The sequence below is a fragment of the Sus scrofa genome, chromosome X, assembly GCF_000003025.6.
Source record: "Sus scrofa isolate TJ Tabasco breed Duroc chromosome X, Sscrofa11.1, whole genome shotgun sequence".
Taxonomy (NCBI): Eukaryota; Metazoa; Chordata; class Mammalia; order Artiodactyla; family Suidae; genus Sus; species Sus scrofa.
The window spans coordinates 43,118,330-43,127,413 of NC_010461.5; positions in this window are offsets into that span (position 1 = coordinate 43,118,330).

Here is a 9,084-nt window from a genome sequence, read left to right on the forward strand (position 1 = left end):
AAATTTAAAAAATGGAACTTGAGGACCTGATGTTAAAATTCCTACGTTGCCTTAAATATGTAAGCGTATCTAATTTTATAAAAGAAGAAGAAAGATGAAGGCATCATTTTACCAGATTCAAAATATATGACAAAGCTCTAGTAATTAAAACATTGTAATATGCAAGTAGGAATAGAAAACTACATCGATGGTACGGAAAAAAAAAATCCAAAACTCGACCTAGGTGTTTGTGGGAATCAGTAAATGACAAAACTGTTATGTCAAGTCACTGGGAGAGAGATGGACTATTTCCTAAAATGGTTTGGGGAATCTTTTGGGGGGAAGGATTAGATTCCTAATTTAGTCAGTTCAGAAAAGTTAATTCCAGATTGGCTAAAAACCTTAACTTTAAAAAGAAAAACTGTAAAAAAAATATCAGAACAGGCATTCCCATGGTGGCACAGCGGTAATGAACCTGACTAGTATCCATGAGGATGCGACTCTGATGCCTGGCCTTGCTCAGTGGGTGAAGGATCCAGCATTGCGGTAAGCTGTAGTGTAGGTCGAAGATGCAGCTTGGATCCTGTGTGGCTATGGCTGTGGCATAAGCCAGCAACAGTAGCTCCGATTGGACCCCTAGCCTGGGAACTCCTGTATGCTATGGGTGTGGCCCTAAAAAGACAAGGGGGGGGCAGATTTAACAAACCGGAAAGGAGATGGCAATGTGACCACAGAGGCAGAGATTGAGGTGATGTGGCCACAAGCCAATGAATTCAGGCAGCCACCAGAAACTGGAAGAGATAACAGATTCCCCCCTAGAGTCTCTGAGGAGAGGGTGGCCCTGCTGACACCTTGATTTTGCCCAGTGAAACTGATATTGGACCTCTGGCCCCCACAACTGTGAAAGAATAGATTTCTTATACTTTTTTTTTTTCTCTTTTGGCCAGCCCTCAGTATATGCAGTTCCCGGGCCAGGGATCAGATCGGAGCCACAGTTGTAACCTATACCCCAGCTGCACCGATGCTGGATCCTTAACCCACTGTACAGGGCTGGGTATTGAACCTGTCCTCCAGAGCTCCAGAGACACCAGCAATCCCATTGGGCCACAATGGGAACTCAGATTTCTTATACTTTTAAGCTCCAAGTTTGTGGTAATTAGTAACAGCAACCACAGGAAATGAACATCAATTTTGGTACCTGGATATGGGATACTATGTTGTCTTAGTCGGCTAGGGCTGCCATAACAGAGTACCACTGCCTTGAACAACAAAAAATTCTTGTCTTTTTGTCTTTTTTAGGGCTGCACCAGCAGCATATGGAGGTTCCCAGGCTAGGGGTAGAATCGGAGCTGTAGCTGCCAGCCTACACCACAGCCACAGCAACGCCAGATCCGAGCCGCATCTGTGACTTACACCACAGCTTATGACAATGCCAGATCCTTAACCCATTGAGTGAGGCCAGGGATCGAACCAGAAACCTCATGGTTCCTAGTTGGATTCGTTTCTGCTGCGCCACGACGGGAACTCCAGAATTTATGTTCTCAAATAAAGTACTTCCCTTTATGGCTCAGCAGTTAACGAATCTGACTAGCATCCATGTGGACACAGTTTTGATTCCTGATCTCGATCAGCGGGTTAAAGATCCGGCATTGCTGTGAGCTGTGGTGTAGGTCACAGATGCGGCTCGGATGTGGCGTTGCTGTGGCTGTGGTGTAGGCTGGCAGCTACAGCTCCAATTCAACCCCTAGCCTGGGAACATCCATATGCCACGAGTGCGGGCCTACAAAGCAAAAAAAAAAAAAAAAAAAAAAAAAAAAAAAAAAAAAAAAAATTTTTTCTCACAGTTCTGCAGGCTAGAAGTTCAAGATCAAGGTGCCATCTGGGTTGGTTTCTGATGAGAGCTGTCTTCTTGATGTGCAGATGACTGCTTTTTGCTCTGCCCTCACGTGGCCTTTTCTTTTTGCGTGTGCACTCCTGGTGTTTCTTCCTCTTCTTATAAGGACACCAGCCCTATTGGATGAGGGCCCCACCCTCATGATCTCATTTAACCTTCATTGTCTTGTTTTTTTTTTTCTTTTTGCCGTTTTCTTGGGCCGCTCCTGCGGCATATGGAGGTTCCCAGGCTAGGGGTCGAATCGGAGCTGTAGCCACCAGCCTGTGCCACAGCCATAGCAACTCGGGACCTGAGCCGTGTCTTCGACCCACACCACAGCTCACAGCAACGCCGGATCCTTCACCCACTGAGCAAGGCCAGGGATCGAACCCGAAGCCTCATGGTTCCTAGTCGGATTCGTTAACCGCTGAGCCATGACGGGAACTCCCTTCGTTGTCTTCTTAAAGGCCCCATTTCCAAATACAATCATATTGGGGGTTAGAGCTTCGACAAATGAATTTGGGGTGGGGGCATGGACACAATTAAGTCCATAACATGTTGTAACAAATACCAAAAAAAAAAAAAATTGGAGTGGCTTTGGGATTGGCTAGTGGGTAGAGGTTGGAAGAATTTTGAGGCACATGATAGAAAAAGTCTACACTGCCTTGAACAGACAGTTGGTAGAAAAATGAAAGTTGAAAGCACTGCTGGTGAAGGCTCAGAAGGAAGTGAGAAGCACAGTAAAGAAAGCATCTATTGGAGTTCCCATCGTGGCTCAGTGGTTAACGAATCTGACTAGGAGCCGTGAGGCTGCGGGTTCAGTCCCTGCCCTTGCTCAGTGGGTGAAGGATCTGGCATTGCTGTGAGCTGTGGTGTAGGTTGCAGACACGGCTCAGATCCCGCATGGCTGTGGCTGTGGTGTAGGTCGGCGGCTACAGCTCCGATTCGACCCCTAGCCTGGGAATCCCCATATGCCACGGGTGCAGCCCTAAAAAGAACAAAACAAAAAGAAGAGAGAATACAGATATCATCATAAACTGAGTGGTGGTAGAAATATTAATGGTAACAGTGCTGCTGGTGAGGGCTCAGAAGGAAATGAGGAACATATAATTGGAAACTGGACAAAAGAAGATCCTTATTACATAAAGACAGAAAACTTAGCTGAATTGTGTCCAACAATTGTGTGGAAAACAGAGCTTATAAATGAATGACTTTGATATTTAGCTGAGGAGATCTCCAGGAAAGCCTTTTTTTTTTTTTTTTTTTTTTTTTTTTTTTTTTGCTTTTTAGGGCTGCACCCACAACATATGGAGGTTCCCAGGCCAGGAGTCAAAACAGAGCTGCAGCTGCCGGCATACACCACAGCCACAGCAATGCGAAATCCAAGCCGTGTCTGCAACCTACACCACAGTTCACGGCACCAACGGATACTTAACCCACTGAGTGAGGCCAGGGATCGAACCCGCATCCTCATGGACACTAGTTGGATGTTTCCCCTGTTCCACAACAGGAACTCCTTCCAAGGAAAGTCTTGAGGGTCCTGCCTGGCTTCTTCTTGGTGTTTACCATAAAATGTGAAAGAAATAAATTGAAAAAACAACTGTTAAGTAAAATGGATCCAGGACTTGATGATTTGGGAAGTTCTTGGGCTGTTCAGATTGCAAAAGGCACAAAATTTCGGAGATTCGTTTTCAGGAAAGTATGCTCTGGAGAGAAAGCCAAGGGTGTGGCTGGACAGCCTTTTGCTAGTACTGAAGAGATTATGTTTGTGACTCACGGATACTCTCAATCATCTCAGCAGAAGTCAGGAATGGAGATGGGATTATCCACAAAAGCTTTTTTTTTTTTTTTTTGGTCTTTTCTGGGGCCGCTCCCGCGGCATATGGAGGTTCCCAGGCCAGGGGTCAAATCGGAGCTGTAGCCACTGGCCTACACCAGAGCCATAGCAACATGGCATCCGAGCCTCATCTGCGACCTACACCACAGCTCACGGCAACGCCGGATCCTTAACCCACTGAGCAAGGCCAGGGATCAAACCTGCAACCTCAAGGTTCCTAGTCAGATTCGTTAACTACCGCGCCACGACAGGAACTCCTCCACAAAAGCTTTGAGGAGGACTCTCTTGTCTAAGGATGTGAATCCCTATGCCTTCCATGGGAGACGCAAAAGACTTTTCAGGATGTTATACTGACAGAAACATTGCCTGATTGGCTTGAAAAAAAAAGAAACAGAGACAGGATGAAATGAAGGAAGGATGTTGGACTCTGAACATTTTACTGGAAGGATATTGGCTAAAACTTCTCAGTTGCAGGGAGTTCTTTCTGTGGCTCAGCTGGTTAAAAACCTGACATTGTATCCGTGAGGATGCAGGTTCGATCCTCGGCCTCGCTCAGGGGAGGATCCAGCATTGCCACAGCAGCTTCAGCTCAAACACGGCATGGCTGTGGCTGTGTATAGGTTGGCAGCTGTGGCTCCGATTTGACCCCTAGCCTGGGACATTCCATATGCTGCAGGTGCAGCCTTAAAAAGAAGAAAAACAAAACAAATCTTCTCAGTTGCAAATATGTGCTACCCTTCAAGGGCTAGGGCCCAGCTATAAGCCCAGAGGTGGAGTCTCGAGCCACGGAGGATTATTTCCAGGGCTTGAAACTGGAGGAAACTTGCCCTGCTGAATTTCACAATTATTATTATTATTATTATTTTGTCTTTTTGCCATTTCTAGGGCCACTTCCGTGGCATATGGAGGATCCCAGGCTAGGGGTCGAATCGGAGCTGTAGCTGCCAGCCTACGCCAGAGCCACAGCAACGCGGGATCCGCATCTGCAACCTACACCACAGCTCACGGCAACACCAGATCCTTAACCCACTGAGCAAGGGCAGGGATCGAACCCGCAACCTCATGGTTCCTAGTCGGATTCGTTAACCACTGAGCCACGACGGGAGCTCCTGAATTTCACAATTACTTAGGACCAGGGACACCTTTTTTTCCTTCCGTTTTTCTCCCTTTTGGAATAGGAATATCTGTAATACTTATCCTATGCCAGTCCCACCGTCGTGTATTGGGAACAGGTAACTTGTTTTCCAGTTCCACAGTCCATAGAGGGAGAGGAATTTTGCCTCGAGGTACATCATACCCAGAGAGTAACTCCTACCTGATTTAGATGATTTAGGGGATGAAAATTTGAAATGTTTGAACCGATGATACAACAGACAGATTTTGAACTTGAATCGATGCGGTACTGGGTTGAAATTTTGGGAGTATTGGGATGGAGGACCTTGTTTTTACATAGAGTAGATGTGTATCTTTGGAGGCCAAAGGGTGTACTATTGTAGGTTGAGGGATGACCTTACCGAAGTTATGCACATTTTAAGTGTACCTTACATGGGAAAAAAGAAGAAGAAGAAAAAAAAAAAGACTTCTGTTTGCAGAGGTGATTAAGGTAAGAATTTCGGGAGTTCCCATCGTGGCTCAGTGGTTAACGAATCCGACTAGGAACCATGAGGTTGAGGGTTTGATCCCTGGTCTTGCTCAGTGGGTTAAGGATCTGGCATTGCCGTGAGCTGTGGTGTAGGTTGCAGATGCGGCTCGGATCCTGCGTTGCTGTGGCTGTGGCGTAGGCTGGCGGCTACAGCTCCAATTCGACCCCTAGCCTGGGATCCTCCATATGCCACAGGTGAGGCCCTAGGAAAGACAAAAAATAATAAGAAGAAATAAAAAAAAAAGAATTTCGAGATGGCAAGATTATCCTGGATCATCCAAGCGACTCTAATTACACCCATAGTGTCCTCGTAAGAGGGAGGCAGAGGCAGATTTGACAGAAGACAACGTGACCATCAAGCAGAGATGGTAGTGATGTGGCCGAAAGCCAAGGAATGCTGACAGCCACCAAAAGAGGAAGAGACAACAAACAGCGTCTCCCCTAGAGTCTCTGTAGGGTGCATGAATATTTTATTTTTTATTCTTTAAGGCTGTAATTGTGGCATATGCGTGTTCCCAGGCCAGGGGTCGAATCCGAGCTGCAGCTGCTGGCCTACACCACAGCCACAGCAACAATGGATCCAAGCTGTGTCTTTGACCTATGCTGGAGTTTGCAGCAATGCCAGATCCTTAACCCACTGAGCTAGGCCAGGGATTGACTTAATTCGCATCCTCGCAGAGACAACGTCGGGTCCTTAACTCCCTGAGCCACAACAGGAACTCCAATTTCTTTTTTTTTATTATTTTATTTATTTATTTTTATTAGTCACATGAATTATCACATCTATAGTTGTATAATGATCATCACAGTCCAATTTCACAGGATTTCCAACCCACAACCCAAGCACATCCCCCCAACCTCCAAACTGTCTCCTCCAGAGACCATAAGTTTTTCAATGTCTGTGAGTCAGCATCTCTTCTGCAAAGAAGTTCACTGTGTCCTTTTTTCAGATTCTGCATGTCAGTGAAAGCATTTGCTGTTGGTGTCTCATTATATGGCTGACTTCACTGATCATTTCTAGATCAATCCATGTTGCTAAAAATGCTGGTATTTCGCAGGAACTCCAATTTCTTATGTTTTTTTTTTTAATTCTTATGATTTAAGCCACCAAATTTGTGGTGATTCATCTCAGCAGCCACAGGAAGCTAATAAAGATGGCTCAGGGGGAGTTTTCCCATCGTGGCTCGGCAGTTAATGAACCTAACTAACATCCATAAGGATGCAGGTTCGATCCCTGGCCTCGTTCAGTGGGTTAAGGATCTGGCATTGCCTTGAGCTGTGGTGCAGGTCACAGACGCGGCTCGGATCTTATTTAGCTGTGTCTGTGGTGTAGGCCAGCAGCTACAGCTCTGATTTGACCCCTAGCCTGGGAACCTCCATATGCTGTGGGTGCAGCCCTAAAAAAGCAAAAAAAAGAAAAAAAAAAAGAAAAGAACGTGGGTATAGTTGGAGCTATCAAACGGAACATTGAGGTGGGGTTGGGGCCGTTTACCTGGAGAGTGGTTTTGGATGGTAGGGTTGGAGAAAATTGGAAGATGTTTTGTGACTGTAGCTGCATGTACAGTCACTCCTTAGTATCCGTGGGAGATTTGTTCCAGGATGCTTCCATGCACAAATACCAAAATTAGAGGATGTTCACGTCCTTTCATAAAATGGCAGAGTACACTCAGGCCTCCCTGTACCTGGATATGGGACCAGTGGATATGGAGGTTGACTCTAATTTAAGACAAGGTTGGGTATAGCTGTCATTGAAGAATGTTTTGGACTTAAAGTTTAGGGGCTGCAGCTGTGGAATCAAGGGAAGGCAATTAAGGGGTATTTAGGGGCCAAGGTGGAGTCTCTTGGAAGGGAAATTTGGGGGTGCGGTTTGTAATTGTTGGAGAGTAGTCTGGGGTTAGAGATGGGTATCACTTTATTTATTTATTTATTTATTTATTTATTTATTTATTTAATTTTAGCGCTGAAGCATATGGACGTTCCCAGGCTAGGAGTTGAATTGGAGCTACAGCTGCAGGCCTATGCCACAGCTCACAGCCACAGCAACTCGGGATCTGAACCTCATCTGCCATCTACACCAGAGCTCACAGCAACACCAGATCCCTGACCCACTGAGCAAGACCAGGGATCGAATCCACAGCTTCATGGCTACTAGTCGGATTCGTTTCTGCTGTTCCATAATGGGAACTCCGAATTGGGTATCATTGTAAGGGCCCTTTGGGGATATTCTTGGGAGCTAGAGGGCAGTCTGAGGGTAAATTAGGGTCTGTTGGAAGGAGGTTTGGGGGTTAAGGCGACGACCTAGTTGGGTAGTTTAGTGGTGAAATGTGAGGAGTAGTTGCATGGTTTGGGGGAGTTCCCTTTGTGGCTCAGTGGTTAATGGACCTGACTGGAGTTTCCATGTGGCTGAGCAGGGTAAGGATCTGGTGTTATTACTGCAGTGACTTGGGTCACTGCTATGGCTCCGGTTTGATCCCGGGCTGGGAACTTCCATATGCCACGGGTGCAGCCAAAAAATATATAAATAAATAAAGTAAAAAGAACAAACTGCTGATAAGTGCTACAACTGACTGAACCTCAGAAACATTATTCTAAGGGGATCCTATCATGGCTCAGTGGAAATGAATCTGACTAGAATCCGTGAGGATGCAGGTTCGATCCCTGGCCGTGCTGAGTGGGTTGAGGGTTCCAGTATTGCCGTGAGCTGTGGTGTAGGTTGCAAACCAGGCTTGGATCTGGCGTTGCTGTGGCTGTGGTGAAGAGCAGCAGCTACAGCTCCGATTTGGCCCCTAGCCTGGGAATCTCCATGTGCCGCAAGTGCGGCCCTAAAAAGACAAAAGATAAAAAAATAAAATTATTCTAAGAGAAAGAAGCCAAATACCAACAATGCACATACTACATTTACATGAAATGTCCAGGAAAGGCAAATCTTTAGAGCCAGAAGTTTTGTTTTGCTTTGGGTTTTTTTTTTTTTTTTTTTGTCTTTTTGCCATTTCTTGGGCTGCTCTCGTGGAATATGGAGGTTCCCAGGCTATGGGTCGAATCGGAGCTGTAGCCGCCGACCTACACCACAGCCACAGCCATGTGGGATCTGAGCTGCATCTGCAACCTACACCACAGCTCACGGCAATGCCGGATCGTTAACCCACTGAGCAAGGCCAGGGATTGAACCCTCAACCTCGTGGTTCCTAGTCGGATTCGTTAACCACTGAGCCATGACGGGAACTCCATTAGAGACAGAAGTTAGATTAGTGGTTGTTTGGGACTAGGAATGGGAACAGGGATTAGATGTATTTGGGCATGAGGGATCTTATAGGGATGATGAAAATGCTCTCAAACTGCATGATGGTGATTATCATATACTTTGGATAATTGAATTGCATGATTAATATCAATGACTTTTACAGTATGTAAATTGTACCTCAATGAAGTTGTTTGAAGAAAAGATCACTGGAGGATGCTTTGTAATATATTAGTCACCGAAGGAGTTCCATTGTGGCTCAGCTGGTTTAGAACCTGACTAGTATCCATGAGGATGCAGGCTCAATCCCTGGCCTCACTCAGTGGGTTAATGATCTTGTGTTGCTGTGGCTGTAGTGCAGGCTGGCAGCTGCAGATCCAATTCGACCCTCAGCCTGGGAACCACCATATACCGCAGGTGTAGCCCTAAAAAGAAAAAAAAATTGGAGTAAAAAAAAAATAGAGTCACCGAAGAATGATTTGGAGTGTAGGTAAGAGTCATTGGAGGGGTTGAGG